Consider the following 18,645-nt stretch of genomic DNA (forward strand, 5'->3'; position numbering starts at 1 on the left):
CCAGGTGCTGCAGTAGCGACCTCAACCTCCATCCCAATGTTGACCTTCCCCCGTCCCCGCCTCACTCTCCCTGCCCCACCCTCCTGCTTCCTGAGAGCAGTTCCCCCATCAGGTAACCGGGACCCAAGTCCTAGCTGCGGGCTCTGTGTTCAGGGAAACCCACCGGAAACACGTCCCCAAAGTGGTGACACCAGGCCCAGAAGCCAAGTCCATCCGTCTCCACAGCCCACGCCATGCCACTTGCCAGGACTGGCCTGCTCGTGTCACTGAGAGGCCACCTTTAAGACTAGTGCCCTCATATTCAACGCTGTCCTTTCACCTGCCTTATGCCTAACGATGCTGCCTACCTGAGCGCAACCCTGAATAATGATCTGGATGAAACCGTGGGCATGATGTTTTGATAACACCCATTCAGGTAAATACATCAATTTTAAAAAGTGCACGAACCCCCTAAAATGGGGCTGCATATCCCCTAAAAGTGGCTCTGGTCCACCCTCTGCTTCGCACAGGACCACAGCCCTCCATGGGTCCCTCTGTCCCGTCCCGGCTGTGAGCGTCCGGGGCGGTGGCATGCCGTCCTGGCCCCTGTGTGCCCCTGTCGGCACCTGGACAGACGCAGGCGGGGGGAGGAGCTGGGCTGGGGCCCACAGGGAGGGGAAAGCCCCAGGATTCATGCGATGAGCTGGTGCCAGCAACGCAGCCACGCTGTGTGGCCCACTCACCCTTTATACTCATCCAAATCTACAACTCAGCAGAGAAAATTTCCATTTTCCCTGGGTTTTCATGTTTCAGCCTCCGGAAGAATGGCCATTGCGGGCTTTGTGGCCGAGTTGTGGAGCCTCAGTGACTGAAGGCTGCCCAGCCCTGCCCGTGGTGGGAATTAGTGCAGGGACAGCAGTGGGAAGGCAGCCATTGGCCCAGGACCACAGGGAGGACAGGCCCTGCGTTGCCGGGCTGGCATGTAAGGGGGCATCCCTGACTTGATTCCCAGGTGTGGGGCAGGGCAGCTGAAGTCCCCGACATCACGACTGGGGCGTGTGGTGTCCTGGTCCCTCCTTGGCGCTGCTGACCCTCCCCTCGGCGCCCCTCCACCACCCCGTGTCCCCTGCCTCTGCTGTCTCAGCCTGAATGGTCGCACCTCCTGCTGGAACCAGGCCCTCATCTGTCCCACACTGCGCCCTTTCATCGGCTTGAAAATCATCATCACAAATGTAGTCACCGGGCACTTACTATATGCCAGGTGATTTTTTCTGCATGTTATTTATTTACGCATATTATTAGACACAAATGTTTGGCTTGTATGAATGCATTTAAGCCACACAATCCTTTCACCAGACACATTTCACAGAGGAGGAGCCTGAGGCTCAGAGAGCTCAGCTAGACCTTTGGGGCTGCCCAGCCGACCGGCCACTGTACATATGGGGATACTGAGGTGGCCTGGCTCACCGACCTCACAACATGCCCGTGAGGTTGGATTTATGGGAACCCCCCCCCTGCAACACACACACACACCCTAGTAGAGGCTGAGAAGACTGACATAATGCAGAGAGAGACGACCCAATGGAGAGTGCTCAATCTCCCAGGACCCTGTGCGCGATGCGGACGCGACAGCTTCCTCTTCCCAGGGGCATCTGGGAAAAGGAGATGCTGCCCAACCAAGCTCAGGTGAGCGGCACCCCCGAGGGCTGTGCTAGGCCCAGAGCCTGGAGACGATGCTGAGAAGCCCCAAAGTTCAGGATCCCTGGGAACTCCTACAAGGCGCCTGACAATAACTGTCTGCTTGATGATTGAATAAATGAATGAATGGATGGGTGGGTGCATTTCAGGTCCTGGCCTAGAGGAAGCGCTTGGTAACTATGACATGAATACATGAGTGATGGGATGGATGGACGGATGGGACAGTGAAGCCTCAGGGCTTGGTCTAAAGAAGGCACTTTCTAACTTATGGTATGAATGAATGAATGAATGAATGGATGGATGAATGAGCTAATCAGAAAGAAGGTGCAAGGAGCCACTGGAGGAGGCCAGGTCAGGCGGAGGTCCCAGCTAGAAGCTGAGGAGTTAATGAGCTTAACCACTAGCTTGACTGCCTGGGCCCAGAATGCAATTAGTCCAGTTTTCAGTGTGGCCCACATTTGTCATTCTTTTATTTGAAAAAACGTCTTGGAGCCAGACAGAAAGCAAGGGTGTGTGTGTGTGTGTGTAAGGGATGGAGGTAGAGCTCAGCTCTCTTGCCTCAGCCTGAATCCCCAGAGAAATGGCATTAAAACAAAGGAGACACTGAGGGTGGCAGGGAGGGAAGCCGTGGGTAGGCTTCTATTTATTCAGACCAGAGCAGAACAAATAGGTAGATTTAATGAGAGAATAAACAGAGACCCCCATGCTCTGAAAGGTACAGACTCAGCAATGTGTTTGGGGTGGGGTGGGGGTTGCCATTTTTGTCTGGTAAATCCCCTCAAATATTGGGTTGTTGGAAAAGTCATGACGCATTTTTGCAACAAAAAAAAACCAGAAAAAATACGTCATGACTTTTCCGACAACCCAATAGATGCCTCCTTCCACACACACACACTGGAGGGTGAGGGTGTGGATGTGTGTAAGATGCACGCATGCACGCCCATGCACATGTGTCCTGCTCACCAGGCACCTCCTAGCCTCACCTCCCCACTAACTACCAACACCCACGAATCAGCGTGCCCTCCCACTAGGAACACACAGTCCAGCAGCCTCTTGCAAGTCTTTCTGGGGGGAGGTCAGGCCAGCTAAGCACACGCCATGTCACCCCTTCCTGGCCACCACAGTCCTGGATTTCTCCCTCCTTGCCCAAGGGGAAATGACAACGACAAGTGAGCATTCCCGGTTCTTCTCGGGAAATTCCTTGCATTCATTCATTCATTCATTCATTCATTCATTCATTCATTTGTTCCTCAAGTATTTACTGAGCACCTAGTCTGTGCCAGGCTCTCTTCCGGTGCTAGGGCGGCGAACTCCCCCAGTGAAGCCCTGCCCGGCAGAGGCTGCATCCCAGGGGCATCGGGGTCGTGTCCAGGACGCTGTAGAGCCAGAGATCCATCACTGACCAGCTGTGCGACCTTGGATCCATTACTGGACTTCTCTAAGCCTCAGCAAGGGGACAAATGGGCAGAGTTACCTTCTGGCCCCGCTGTTGCAGTGAGGATTAAATCCAAAAATCCAGATTAAGCACTGTGGTCCAGCGCCGGGCACATGGGACTGGTAATACGCTCAATGAACGTATTACTGCGTGTCGTTTCCAGATCAGTGGCAGCAAGAGCAGAGGCCACTGGGAAGACCCCTGGTTCATCGCAGGGCTTCCCAGTCTTGCTAAGACATACCTCCCACGTTCCCATGAACGGCCTCCGTTTGCCACGCCCTCGCACCGCCATTCCCTGGGTCTGGAGTAGGAGCTACTAATGTCATGTGACAGAGAAAACCAACCGCGCTGTCTTCCCACTGACCCCAAACATAAAAAGGCCCTCCAGGGACCCCAATGCCCCCCACCCAGTACTTAAACCCCCTCTATAACAAAACTGGGACTCTTCCAGTAACAGGGAACTCATTGCCTCTGAGCTTCCTAAGCAAGAAGAACTGATGTCACCGTGAGCCCTGAGGGAGGACCTAAGGACCACCTCTCAGGGACAGGAGTAACAGGACCCTGCAACTCCCACTGTCTCCCGAGAGGACAGAAAAACTGCCACCTGTGACATGGCAGCCATTTTTTTAAATTATATTGCGATTTACCTTCATTTATTCTTTCAACAAATATTACCAAGTGCCTACTGTGCCAGCCCTGTTTCAGGCTCTGGGGACAGGCTCGCAAGCATAAGCAAGTTCTTTCCCTCAGCGGGCCTACACTGTAAAGAGACGAGGCTGGAAAGAAAGCGCCAAATCCACCTGCAATAAGTCAGGGGCACTATAAAGAAACGTGGGGCAGGATATGAGCAGAGAGCGAAGGGATGGGTGGGGTGCCACTCTAGACAGGTAACAAGGTAACACTTGAGCAGAGACCTGAACGAGCAAGGACGCACGCCATGGTGGCAGAATCGGGAGGACGGGCATCCAGGCAGGGGGCCCAGCAGGTGCCGAGGCCTGAAGCCAGAGCGGGCTGACTTGGGCATGTTCCAAATCTCCAATTCCCGCGATGCCAGCGTGATGCCAGCGTGATGCTCAGGGTGAAGGCACCTGTCCTGCCTTCAGGGATCACAGCCAAGCTATTCATTTCCAGGGGGACCTCAAACCCAACCCCAGCATCGACTCACTGTGTGACCTGACGCTGGTCTCTCAGCCTCTCTGGTCTTGGTTTCGCAACAGCTAATCGGGGCTGAGCACCCTCCAAGAAGGCGCTGCCAGGGCAGTGAGGCCCCTGGGGTCCTCCCCAGTCTGCTGTGCTGTGCAAGACGCACCCACCACTGTTCTCTACCCCATCGCGCCATTCTCACACCCACGCCAGCAACACCACGCAGGATTGGTACTCCTGCCAAAACAGCTATTAACCCAGTAGCCAATAATAACACGTTATCCTATCAATTTGCTTCTGAAACGCTGTGTAATTGCAGAACCCAAGTTTGCCATCTCGGTAGCTTGGTTACGACATAAACAGAAAGAAACTCACCAGTTCCTTCCCAAGAAGAACAAGTGGCTGGCCACAAGAAACCCCGGCTTACCACCAAGGCCCCCCCCCCAATGAGGCCCCACGGAATCCATCAGGGACCGTGGTCTGCCGATCAATAGTCCAGAGGCCTGTCTTGATATCCTCTTGGCATGCCACCTCTGTGACGAGTGAGGAGGCCAGTGCCTGGGAGGTGATGGCTCAGGGCCACGTTGGCTTTGTGGGTGGCAAGTTTGGGCACAGAAGCCAACACTCCGGCAGCCTCCCAGCCCCTGGCCAGGAACCACGGTGCAGGAAGTTGGACAGACGCGAAAGGGTGGGAGGGGCGGGAGCCAAGGCACTCAGGGGCCATCAAGCCCTTTGGGTCACACCAGCCCAGAGGGCACAGGAGCCAGCATCAGGGCACAGGGATACAAGCCAGGCCCTTTTACAGGGGACACAGGGGCCAGGAGGTGGTGCACTGAGAGTAGGGCAAGGAGAAGCAAAAAATGGCGCCAGGCCCAGAAATCGGGGTGATCCCCAGGGGCCCACCCCACCCCCACACTACAGAGCCCAGTGCAGATCTGACACCCTGGCCACCAGTGCCTCCGAGGCCCTCACTGCTCCAGGAAAAGTTTCCTTCCTCCTAGATTGGATTCCACTCCACTCTGCTTCCTGACAAGCGGGAGCCTCTAATGGGACTCCTGGCGTCCGGTGCAGACACCAGCCTGTTTTGTTCGTTTTTCCCCCTCCAGCTCTGCCCCCCTTACCTCTTCCCCTGCACACCAGGGCGCCCCAGGACAAGCAGGTTGATGCCCTTGTTCCCAGCACCCAGCGACCGGCAGGCGAGGGCTGGAGCGGCACTTCCCACTGCCCCACTGGTGACCTCAGCCCCGGGACGCATCCCCACCCTCGGCCGGGAAGGATGGGCTGAGCGTGTGCTGCTCCCGCCGTGGTGCTTGGCGGAGCAGCCAGCTAGTGGGGAGAGGAAGGGCCTCGGGGAAGGGGGGCGGGGGAGGAGGAGACAGGAGGCCAGAGTCTCGGCCACTCGGCCAGATGTTGACCCAGTTGCGGCCCCAGGGGCGCCCGGGTAGTTGTGACTCCCTCACCGGCTCTGGGATTCTTGCAGAGATAGAGGGGTGGGGGCCCTGCGCCAGCACCACTCCAATGCCTGTCCCTGAGGTTGGGGTTAAAGGAGGAACCCAGAAAGACAGCCCAGGGGCTGCCAGGACAGGGTGGGGGACAGCCCCTCAGAGGCCCCTGGGTGGGGTGGGTGGGGTGGCGTCTGCGGGGAAGAGTTCTCAGCAAATGGAAACCAGGCCTCAGAAACTGGCCAGGCCCCGGGCTCTGCCTGGCTCCAGGGAAAACCCCACTGCTTGCTAAAGGGTGCCCCAACCCGAGATAAGGTGGCGTTAAACATGAAAGCTGGGAGCGAAGCAGGCAGCTAAAGCCAGGCCGGGGTGGCCGGCTGCGGCCACAGGATGCCTCCGTTTGTGCTCTGAGCGCCCTTCCCTGTTGGCACAGCATCCTCCCAGGCCGGGCTGCCTACAGTGCTAGAAAAAGCCGGCGGACAGCAGTGTTCCTCCCTGTGCTCCCCTCCAGGGGCTTTCCGTCAGGTGTCCAGCAGAGCTGGGCGTGAGCTGCCTCCCGGGGCTGAAACGGGGGCACGCCAGGCCACGCAAGGGTCAGTTCCCTGCTCCCACCACATTCACTTTTGGAGACTCAGCACTGAATCCTCACCCCACGGCCCAGGGACACACGATTCCTACGGTGGTAATTCGGGATCAGTGGGCCCCCTGGGTCCTAACACCAAGAACTTGGGGTGTCGTGGAGTTCAGGAAGTGCAGATGTCATCCACCATTCCTTCCTTCCTTCCTTCCTTCCTTCCTTCCTTCCCTCCCTCCCTCCCTCCCTCATTCAGCTAATGGAAAGATGTTAGTAACGTGCTTACAACCCACTGGGCACTCTGGTGCTAGGGGGACAACAGGGCACCAACCAGGCACAGCTCTTGCCCTTGTGCGGGAGACAGACGTTCTGTATGTCGTGATGTCTGCTATGACCGGTGACGTCCTTGGGGCCGGGCGGGGGCCTGAGAGGGGGAGCGTCCTGGAAGAAGCGGCTTCTAGGCTGACAAGCAGGATGAGCAAGAACGAGGCGGGGATGGAGACGGAATCTTCCCAGCAACAGAATCAGCGCGTACAAAGGCCTGCAGGTAAGGCTGAAGTCTCCATGAAGGCTCTCTGAGTCTGTGAGGTGGGGCGCCCCAGCAGCTCCGCCCCACCTCACAGACTCAGGGAGCCCCCCCTCATTGGCACCTCTAGCAGCTAAGCCCATATTCGATCCGTCTTTCCTAGCTGAAGTTCTTGTTAAAAATGTTTTCATGTGTTTATTGTTAAAGGGGGATGGGAAGAGAAAAGGGAGTCCTGCCGATCTTTTTCTCTTCAGAAAAAAAATTAATAAATAAATAGAGCCTCGAGAAAAGGGCATGGAAAGGTCTCTGCATCTGTAACCACTGAACAAATTAAAATTAGCTCATTTAATCAGCTCCTAATGGCCTGGCTGTCCCGAGTGGGCCCCGGAACACAGCAAACTTCACAGCAGAGCCGCGCAGGCCAATGTCAGTTTATCCTACAACAAAGGGATTTTCTAAATAGTGTGATCAAAACGCAGCGAAGGCCTGGGAGAGCTGGGGAGCCCGAACGTGCCCCCCCCCCCCCCCCGGATCCTGGTAAGCCCCCACCTCCCAGCTTCACCCCTTTGAACAGGATTGTTCTTTTGGCTTTTGTTCTAATTATCTAAACATGTGTGCAACTCTATTCTACAAACAGTGGTTCAACCAGCAAAGGAGGTAACTCTAGCCCCCACCACGCGTTCCTGGGGCCCCTGCCCAAGCCCCACACTGCCATCAACACCCCCCCTTCCCCGTGACCACGTCTCCAACACACACAGACGCCTACATGCACCGCGGTTACAAAAACACACACACACAGTTACACACCCAATTCTGTGCACAGTCACACAGGCGTGGTGGTAAGGGTACAGTTATACGCACCACACACGGGCACACGATACACACAGCTCTCCAGGTCCTGTCTAACAGCTGAGGGGGCAGCGCAGCTCACCGGACCCCCAGGGAGGGCCGCTGTGCGCACACCTGAGGCCCAGGCTGGTAGCAAGGACTCATTTCCCTGGAGTACTTTCTCTGCACAACTTGCCACCTGGGCTGAGTCATTAGGGCAACTGAGGAGGGGGGGACGAAAGGCCAAAGGAAGAAAAGGCAGGGGCTGCACGATGCCAGGGTGAGCATGAGCCACTGGCTCCTCTGGGGGCCTGGCCCGGGGAGGCCGGAGGCTGGCTCCACGGCCAACGCTGAGCTCACCTTCCCGTCCCGCAGCCGTGGGCTTCAGCCCAGAGCTGCCCTCGGTGTTCAGCACCCCCGGGAAATAGCCAGGCTGAGTTCAAGTCCTGGCTCCACCACTCTTGAGCTCTGAGCCTTCACCTCCCCGCTCCATCAAGTGGAAACAATACCAGCCTCACAGAACAGTTGTGCCGCTCACACTACAGAGTGCCAGGAAACTGCCCAGCAGAGCAAACCACATAAATGTTCGCCGCTGTTTCCATTCACACATGTGGGCACGGGGGCCAAGAGAATAGTCAGACAGGGGGCTAGTGACAAAAACCAGACTAGAGCTAGTACTTCCACAGCTTTCCATGTCGTCCCCTACTCTAATCCCCACAGTGAGGAAGGGGGAATAAACAAGTAAGTCAAAGAAATTAAATGGGCATAAGGAGTAAACTGGGAGGACGGGAACCTCTGGGAGGCATAGGACCCAGAGTCCAACATCGTTTTCCAAATGCCCACTCCATCTGATTTTCACAGCCACACCCTGGGCAGGTGCAATTGTTTCCCCAAGTCACAGAAAGGGAAACTGAGGCTCAGAGAGCTGAGGAGGCTGGGCTGGTGTCATGGAGCTGCGAGTGGCAGGGCTGGCTCGCAATGACTCTGCCTGGAACAAAGCCTGCCAGCTGCCTTCCTTCCCATGGCAACAGTTTCTGCTGGGCCTGCTCTCCAAACTGCAAACTTTCCTCTAGAAGGACCCCTGGAGGGAAGGGGGCAGGGTGGGGAGTGGCGACAATCTAGTGTGCAGGGGCCTGGGGCTGCAGCTCAGACCACCCAGCCCTGACCCAGGAGGGCAGCCTGGTCCCACGCAATGGCTCACGAAGGCTTCAATATCCCCATGCCAGAGAGGGAGTCAGCAAGGACCGTTCCCCATTTCACAGACTTAGAAACAGGCCCAGAAGTGGTGGGGTTGGGAGGCTCACACTGCCTCAATTTCCAGGCTGGCGCCCAGTGGGACCTGAGTCTGCAAGTCTCCCAGGAGTCCTCCCAGGTTGGCACTCCTGTCCCCCGCCCTGCCCTCCCACAGGCAGCTCCTTCTGGGAGCCATTATATGGGCAGCACATCGGGACCCCCAGAGTGTTCAGAAAAAAGGGCCCTGGACTGGGGTCCCATCCAGCAGGACCCAGTGGGTTGGTGGTGGCTGTGACCAGTACTATTTAGGGATCCCCTTCTCCATTTGATTGGCAGGACCCAGACTGACCCCCCAGCTTCCTGGAGGCCGCCCAGACACCGTCAGAGCCACGTGAGGCAGCCTTGGTCTGGGCAGCGGGACCTGGGAGACGAGCTCCTTTGCTGACGCTCTAATGTCTGCACATCCCGCATCAGGTAGGCTCCCTCAGCTCTGGCCTCATCAAGCACCAGGCCACGCAGGAGAACAGCAGCGTGGGCAGTGGAGGTTAGGTGCATGAACTTGCGTTGAATCGTGGCTCTGCCACATACATGCTGCGTGGCCTGGGGAAAGCGACCTCCCTTCTCTGAGCCGTAAACCTCAACTGTAAAAACGAAGCCAGTGACAATGGATACCTCCCTCCCCAAGCTGAGAGCTGAAGGGGATGATGTCTGGAAAGTGTTTAGTTCAGTGTCTGCCCGAACCCCCAAATGGTAGCCCATAGCACAGGGACTAGGGTAGGGGAGCAAAGAACGGTCTCAGGTCTGCCCCATTTCCTATACAGACTCCCTGGAGACCCAGGCCAACACAGCTCACCGGCAGGATGTGGGCGCCCGGCTTCGCTCGGACCCAGCAGCACAGCTGCCCCATGGCCCCCCCCTCAGGCTCACACTCCCACTGCTGTCCTTGAACCAAGCCCAGCACGGAGCATGCGGCTGGCTGACAGACTCCTCTTTACGGGGTATGGACCCGTGTGGCAGGGGGTGGGCCCGGAAGCCCCTCAGAGAGCCCCCAACTTCACTCTCTTACAAGAAGGATTCACGGAGAACCTCAAAGGAAAAAACAGCTGGTAGTACTGTCCCCTCCCCTCCGCGTCACCACACACACAGAAGCCCGGCTGGCCTTGCTTCCTGGAGTCTAGCCGTGTGGCCCTACACAGCCTCCCTACTGCTCAGCCTCAGTTTCCACTCACAGGGCTGCGGTGAGGGGCACAGAATAATGGCTGCCACCTACAAAGTACCATGGCCACAGGTGGGACTACTGGGAACCACTGGGATAGGAAGATGGGGAGACTCCGAGAACCAGCACGACATCCCTGTTCCCCTCAAGCTGGGCAGCGGCCAAAGGAAAGACTCCCGCTGGAGCTGGACACTCCCTCCGGAGCCCCAGGTAGGCGGTGGTTGCTACAGCCGGGCAGGTGCCTCCACCTGTGCCAGCATGGAGAGGTGGCCACCTGGTGGCACATAGGTGTCGTCAACTGGTTGATGTCAGTGTTTTCCCAGCCCCCAACCCTCAGACAACCTGCTTCTGCAAGATCCCAGCCAGAAAAAAAGATGGCTCCTCGAAAAGAAAGAGGACTGAGTGTCCAAGCTCGGGCAGGGCCGGCGAGGCATCAGACCTTCAGGGCCCTGGCCCAGGAAGGACAGGAGCGGGCCTCTGCCCACTTCTGGGCCACCTGGGTTGCCCCTACCTGCCTACCTGCCAGCAGAGAGGATCAGGAGAAGGGAACCGCTTGGCTGTGGAATCAGGGCCCTGAGTTCCAGTCCGGGTTCACTTCTGCCCGTTTCATCCCCAACATGGGTACCCCCTTCGAGACTCAGTTTCCCAAGTGTGCCAGCTCCCTCTGCCCCCAAGCTGTGAAACCCAAGGGACACAGCCCACTGACTCATTCTGAGCCCATGTAGGCTACAATTAATCTGAAAGAGGGATTTTCTTAATTGCTGAGTTTTACAACCCAAACAAGAGATGAAGTGCAGCTTGCTGACAACGCTGGCTTGAGACAAGACACCGAAAGCATCTCGTGTGTGTTTGGGGTGGGGGTGGGGGTTCTCTAGAAAGCTGGTGTGGGAGGAATGGAATGGTACCTAGAGGACAGGAGCAGAAAGAAGCACTGTCCCTGTGAGAACTATTCCCTCTCCTTAGGGAGTAAGGCCAGAAACACAGGGAGGCAAGCATCTCAAAAGAGATGTCTTATCAAGGCGTGAAAAATAAATACATAAATAAAGTGAGGTTCACCTCCAATTTTCCTAATTGCCTTCCTTCACAGGTAGATGTGGTTTCGCACCCCACAGTCCCTTTGGAAGGTGGTGGCAGAGCCAACAGGATCCCCACGACTAAGATGGCGGGGCATCCCTCATTAGCTGTGACCGGCCACCCAGGGGGCGCGGGAGAACCTGCGTCAGCATGCACCAGGCAAACAAGGATGAGTGGCCCCACCCCGCTCCGGGAAAGGCGGAGGGGCAAGGAGTGAATGGGTCCCTTCTGGCCCCCTTGCAGAGAGCTGCCACCTGGCAGCAGCCACCTCTGAAACAGACAAACCATGGGCGTTGATCCTGTGGCCAACGGGCCCGGCCCGGCGTTGGCCCTTCCTCTGCACCCCTAACACAAATCCGCCCAGAAGGAGTGGCGCCAGGAAGCGTGATGGCACACACCTGCCGCACCAGGATGGCTCACAGGCCACCCTGCACGGCCCAGAGTGAGAGGAAGAACAGGAAAGACAGAGGCCGGCGCTGATGCTCTCTGTTGGTGGGTCCCAGGACGCCTCCATGTAACTAACGTCCACTGCGCAGGACTCTGGCGAGACGCCCTGCGCACCCAGCCGATGCCGCTCCGAACGCCCTACCGGAAACCCCCGGAGGCAGACGGGTCCCAGAATTCAGACCTTTGTGGCTTCTAGAAAGGTAATGCAGTACAATTCCTGAGTACTGGGAGCACCTCAGAAGCGATCGAACATTGATATTTCCGCCACAAAACATAGAGATAGACACCAACGTGAATTAAGTAAAGACTATCAATGGCTTCTCATCCGCCAAGTCAAATTTTGCTGGCAAACGAGTTACCCAAAAAATAAAAATAAAAGAAGTTCAGGTTTCAGGATTTCTAGAATTCAAAACCGTGAACAGGTTTTATGGGCCGATAATGTCTCTTTGACCCCAGGGCGGGAGGGGGGGTCCTGTTGCCATTCCTGCTTTCCAGAACAAAAAGTGAGGCACAGAGAAGTTAAGTAATTTCCCCACAGTCACACAGCACACCACTGGGGGGCCCTGCATTCATCTGTCCTGAGGATCTGTGCACTCCACACCAGGGTGTCCTGTAGTTGACCAAAGGACTGAATCACAGTGAAAAGCTTCCTGAAAAAAACTTGAGCATCTGCACATGTCCCCAAGAGTGCCTAAAGCCCACCCATCGCATAAGTGGTATTCAGGCCAACCCCCGCCAGGAGGCGCCCTACCTAGAGGCTGTACAGACACTGGTGGTATCCCCACATGTGCCTGGGCCCTGCTGGAGCCCAGGAGCCCAGAGGCAGGTTTCCACCAGCAGGTGAGGCTCCCGGGCCCGCCCTGGTGCCCAGGTAATTAATTACTCCCCACCTGACACAGTCTGCACAGATCATTTTACCTACAACAAATATGCCAAACACATCCCAGCCTGGGAGAAATAGGCCGTGGGTAATCCCACTGGACAGAGGGCAGGGACCCCAGCTCTTCACAAAAATGTGGGAACCCCAAACTCCTCAGGTGTACCCCTGGTCATTTCTGACTTCTCTTCCTGGGCAATTTTTTCAGCTGCAGGGAAAGACTGCTGCATAGACAAAATCCTGATACTCCATTACCAAATAATTACATGAGAATTTCGTACGCATTAAAACACTCCCACCAGCGCCAGCGGCAGCGTCCAACCCTAACAGAGGCCACCCTGGACGGCCAGCGCTTGTTAAGGAGAACTCCAGCTGCAGTGCTGGCCCATTCCTTCACTGCTCTGATTTCTAATTAAAAATTAAAGCAAGCGCCTTTCTTCAGAAACCCAATTAGACAGGGGTATCAGGCTGACAGGCCAAAACACACACGTGTGTGCACATACATGTGGGTACCTGTGTGTGCGCATGCACATACTTTTGCACACGTGCATGCACACATGCACACGCTCTTCCTCCTGGGCTGCAAGTCCAGTCATCCGTTCAGTCAGCACTGAAGAGGACTCACCACGTTCTGGGCACTCTGCGTGCCCGAGAAGGAACCGTGGCTGGGCCCTCAGAGGAGGCTGAGGAAAATGCGCAAGGCAGAGCGACCGCGGAGGGACCGTGAAAGGTCCCCGTCAGGCCCAGAGAGCTCGGTGCTGGCTGGCCGACCAGGGCCACCACCATGGGCTAGACAGGCCTTGTGCTGGGTCTTAATTTATGGGAAAATATAAAAGGCCAAGGATTGGGTAGAAAACATACTAGGCAGAGGAAACAGCAAAGCTCAAAGCAAGAAAAGGCAGCTGGCATGAGAATGGATGATAGACCAAGAGATAGATGATCGATAGATCAATAGATAGATAGATGATAGATGGATAGATACTAGATGATAAATAGAAAATAGATATTAGAGAGATGATAAATGATAGTTGATAGATAATAGATGATAGATGATAGATGATGGATGGATAGATATATGATAGATGATATAGATAGATGATAGATATTAGAGATGATAGACAATAGATTAGATAGATAGATAGACGATAGATAACAGTAAATGTAGATACAATGGCAGTGCTATCATGTGTACCTTTAATCTATGTGAATGTAGCTCTGCATCCATAAAAAGACAGAGAAATCGCTGTTAAGCAGTGCCTGTGATCCCCAGCTACTTCCCTCCGCGAGCAGGAAGAGTGAAGGATGAGAACAGAGTGCTGCTTTCCCTCCCATCGGTTTATGTTCCACGTGCCAAGAGACTTTCAGGGTGCGTGCGTGCACAGTACGTAGAGTGTTCTCAAGCGAGCAGCAGCCCAGTTTATGTCTCTAACGAGAGTCAGGATTCTGGCCGTGTGTGTGTGATGAATTGCAGCTGATGTGTATACAGTGTGTTGTCCTGCTTTACAAGGAAGGAGAGCAAGGCTCCGAGAGGTGACGTCACTCTGCCTGAATCACAAAACCAGTTAAGGGGCAGAGCCTACATCTGACCCCAAGCAGTGTGGCGACAGCGTTCATCACCGGACCACTAGACAGGAGGAAGATGTGAACAAAGCTGCATTTCAGCAAAATCATCAGGCAAGGGCCCTTGAGTGGAATGGGACAAAGAGAAAGCAAAGGCCAGAAGCCCAGGGACGAAGCCACCATGGCAACATCCCACTCTGGAGGCGCTAAGGGGTGGACTGTAGCAATAGGTGACGCTCGAGGCCTTGGAACAGACTGAATGGCCTGAAAGGGGAGGTCTGGGGGGGAAGTCTAGCATGTAAGTTAGGTTTTCGCCAATTACTCACCTGTGAGCTCCTGGTGGCCAATTTGTCTTAGGAAGGGACGACCCAGCCCTACCCCTCCAGACACCACACCCCTTCCCCCACCTCTCTAGATGGGAGAAAACTCCACGACTCCAATAATCCTTGGGAATACCATCCTTCTCATCATCTAGATGGACAGAAAGGAGGGTCGACAACTGGAGGAACGGTTCAAGGCAGAGGGCAAGGTGCGGACCTGTGGTGTTTGTATTCATCTGCCCCCGAAACGATGCATTGCTCGTGCCAGCATTACAGGCTTGTGGAGAGAGTACCGGAAACAAATTCAAACCTGCCAGCTGGTCTACTAACATGCTGTGTGACTCTGGAGACATCACTTAACCTCTCTAAGCCTTGGTTTCCTCTATCTGTTTGATTCATCTATGCAACAAACAAACACAGAGGCCCATTATGTGCCAAGTGCGAGGCTGGATATAGAGAGAGGACAGTCCATCAGTCCCACATGGCTCATGGGTCCAAAGACCACCCAGATGCATGTCAGCAGTTGCATGTCCCCACCCACATACTAAAACAATTACCTTGGTCACCTTTGACTAGATGGAGGAGTCTTGGAAATTCTAGAGCATTCAGCTGCCCCCAGAGCCCCTGCTGGGCCAATGACCAGCACCAGGGGCAGCCTGACACCCTACCACTCTCTGGTGCCATCGGCCAGGACTGGGCACATGGGAACTCGGGAGCCTGGCTGCCACGGCCTCCGCCCCGCCTCCAGCTGCCTTTGTGCCTGCTGCCACCACTGCTCATTTCCAGGCAAATGTTCTAGTTAATTAAAACACGCCCAAGTGCTCACATGCACATGAAGTCAAGCTACAAAATCTGTTCTCCCCAACAGCAGCTTCTTCTCAACCCAGAGTACATACGGGCAAGGGAGGTTTCCGAAGCTGCTGTCACTGGCACAAGGCTTTACTGGTACGAGCCTACTGTGCGCACACACTTGTACACACACACTTGTACACAGGCATGTGCTTGTGCACATGCGTTCGTGCACACATGCACATTCACGTGTGCTCTTCACAAACGTGTGTGCGAGTGCATGACACACACACAGGCTCACATGTGCATGTATACACACCACAATGCTCCCTGCTCCAGGAAGGCTTCTTCAGGTACTTTGGCCCTTCAGCTCAGAACAGCAGCCATGGTTAGTAAGTAAATACTTGCAGCACGGAGGGAATGAATGAATGAATGAATGAATGAATGAATGAATGAATGAATAAATGAATAAACGAATGAATCATTGATGCAGTGAGCAAACAGGAACAGCACAGCGCTGGCCCCAAGCCCAACGCTGTAAGCTCACTGGATCAGAGAACAGACTGAACTCCCCAGGGAACCACAGGCGCAGGTGGGTTGGGAACGGGGATGACCTCCTGCCCTTCCACCTGCACTGCAGAGCTCTGCCAGGCCCTGACTGGGATCCGTCCACATGCATGTAGGTGTACACCTGTGACGTGCACCTGTGCATGCCCTGAACGCTCACCTTCCCAGGTTGGGACAGCCATAACCATCAGGAGTCAAGGCCAGGAGATGGCAAGCAGTCCCACAGGGGGTAGAGAGTGTCTGGCAGAGAGTCCACTGGGTTTCCTGGCAACCTCGGCCTAAGGTGGGTACACAGCTATCACAAGGCAGGGAACTCTAGGTGATCAAACAGCTGGCAGTCCTGCCCCAGCGAGCATTTCTAGCATACTCCAGGTCCACCTAGACCACCTCGCAGGTAGGAACCACAAATAATCGCGGTTTGACGAGGCTTTGACACTCATGCAAGAATCCAGCCACTTAGCACCTGGATGAGCATGGCCAGGATTTCTGTTCATGGAGAGGGAGGCAGCTGTGCCAGGTGCCTCAAGCCACATCGCATGGACAGCTGACCTTCTAACTCACACCATGGGGCTGGCGAAGCTCTCTGCAGAAAGCATAAGACGTGGGAGAAGTGTCTGGGAAGGAGCAGAGACAGTGGCTCAGCCGCTCCAAGTTCGCTCCCGGACCAGCAGCTCAGCACGGCCCGGGAGTGTGAGAGGAACGCAGAGCTCTGCCTCGCCCCGATAAGTCAGGATCTGCCTCTCAACCACTGCATTAGTAACCAAGGTTTTTAAAGAATGAAAGAATAAATTCTTTGAATTTCTGTATTTTATTTTTCAAGCAGCTACTAAGTTGTAAGGACAAGAAAACTTGTTAAGTCATTTGGACCTGACTGCTTTCATGAAGGGAACTGTCAGGTATTTCTTTTGGTGCAGGGGGTACCATGAAGTAGTCAGCAACACTACGGCACCGTGAACCGAGACAGTCAGGAGCCTCTGAAGTCTGTATGAGGTGTGGTCTGGGTGATGCGGACACTGCAGGGGATAAGGCAAAGTCCCCCGCCTTCATGGAGATGACAGTCTGGTAGGGGAGGGGGACAGTAACTGTGTAATCAAATGATTATATGTTAGGTAACTGGAAGTGAGTGACAAAAATAAAGCAGGGTGAGGGGTTTACTGACCATATAGTATCTCCTACTGTGTCCTCTCCATGTCATCAGGTCCCCATGCCAGACACCTTTCCTCCCTCTCCTCTCACCCCTACGTTCAGCTCATCACCAAGTCCTGTCATCCTGCCACCGGCCAGTTCTCAAATCTGTCCACCGGAGTCAAATCTGTCATCCAAGTCCAAGCCATCTTGGTTGGTTGGTTGGTTGGTTGGTTGGTTGGTTGGTTGGTTGGTTGGTTGGTTGGACCACAGCTTGTGGCCTCCTAACACCTTCCCCACGTCCAGTCTAATCCAGACACAGCAGCCCGAGGGACCTCTGTGGAACACAGCTCTACTCACACCACTGTCCTACTCAAAAGCCCTGTGAGACCTTCCACTGCTCCAAGGTCCCTAATCCACCCCACAGGCCCGAAGTCACCTTGCCCTTGGCGACATGCAACTTCTCCAGCCTTGGAATCAGACTGGACCCCCCAGCCTCACTCCTTTTTCCGTACTGACTTTCACGTCATGCTTGCTTTTTGTCCACGGTGACCACCGAAAGTCCAGCTTGGCAAAGATACGATGTCGTCGAAAAGAATACAGAGCACTCTGATGTTGACGGTGGACAGCCCCAAGCTGGAAGTTCACATCACATCCAGCAGATGTTGAATATTGCTGTGCTCCCCTTGAAATATATCACAGAGCTCCTGTGGGTTGGCTGTGGCACCCTGGGGTGCCTTGGCACACAGTTGGAGGAGCCCAACCTCTATTATTTATTTAATAAATGGATGGATAAATAAATGAATGAGAAGCTTTATGAGAATCTGATGTGAGACACAAAAATCAATCCTCACTTCACACCTATGTTTGGAGACGCCTGGGAATGTCACCAGCTCAAGAATGCCAGCCCGTATGCTCCAGAGCCCACTGGGTCCCTCCCTAGGTCTCAGTCTTCCAGGTGTATTCAGGTCAGGAACCATCAGGATATAGGTCAGGAGCCGTCAGTATGAAGGTCTGGAGCCATCAGTATATGCAGGTTTGGAGCCATCAGTGTGCAAGTCTGGGGCCGTCAGTACGCAGGTCTGGGGCCGTCAGTACGCAGGTCTGGAGCGGTTGGTATAGAGGTGTGGAGACAGCAGCCACTTGTAAAAGCACAGCCTTCAAGTTAGACAAGAGCTCTTGTTGATCAAGGCCAGTGTGCAGACACGGAGAGAAGGAATTTCTAGGAAATGTTCACGTCCCACTGCGTGTCCACAGCTCTGTGAAACCGCAGAGTTGGGGCAACAGGCGTGTCCAGTGAGGAGACCAAAAGGCTTCCCCAAATTTGAGTGTCGGGGTTCAGGCTTCAGGTGAGCAAAGCAGGAAAACCACACAGGGGACTGGGCAGGCATGCCGTGAGAATGGAGGCGAGGAACACGGCAGAGCACCGAAGGCGTCCCTTATCTGAGCAGCGGCAGCGGCTGTGCTGGTTTGGGGAAAATGAAATCCACCAGCATCCAGACTAAGCTGACCCCAATTTTAAGTGGAAAATGAAACATGGTTCTCTCTGGTAGCTTTCTTCCCACCCCAGGCAGCTGAGCTTTGGTAATCAAGTGCTTTTAGGGGTATGGAGAAGGGAGAAAAAACTTGTGAGTATCGACACTGTCACATTCACATCGGTGACGGGACTTCATAAAGCAAACAGGGCAGCCTTACAAACCTTGGCATTGGAAGCGGGGACAGGGAGATTAAATGGAAGTGTGTGCAGCAAAGCAGAGGCTAATGAGACCTCAGACCGGATGGTTTCACCACAAATAGCAGGCACTTCAAAGC

The 18,645-nt window shown here is 54.9% G+C and overlaps 1 protein-coding gene across 3 annotated transcripts in view; it reads right to left on the reverse strand.

Annotated features, from left to right (window-relative positions):
* ZNF423 (zinc finger protein 423) overlaps positions 1–18,645 on the reverse strand; it is a 319,048-nt gene that overhangs the window by 151,751 nt on the left and 148,652 nt on the right. The window contains exon 1 of one of the 3 annotated variants that reach the window (XM_019643442.1): positions 5,377–5,447. The exons of the other annotated variants lie outside the window; for them this stretch is intronic. The gene's annotated coding sequence lies outside the window, so the exon portion shown is untranslated. Of the gene's footprint in view, positions 1–5,376; positions 5,448–18,645 lie in introns of those variants that run through there. 3 annotated transcript variants of the gene reach the window in all.

This window comes from Hipposideros armiger, unplaced genomic scaffold (genome assembly GCF_001890085.2).
Source record: "Hipposideros armiger isolate ML-2016 unplaced genomic scaffold, ASM189008v1 scaffold_4, whole genome shotgun sequence".
NCBI lineage: Eukaryota > Metazoa > Chordata > Mammalia > Chiroptera > Hipposideridae > Hipposideros > Hipposideros armiger.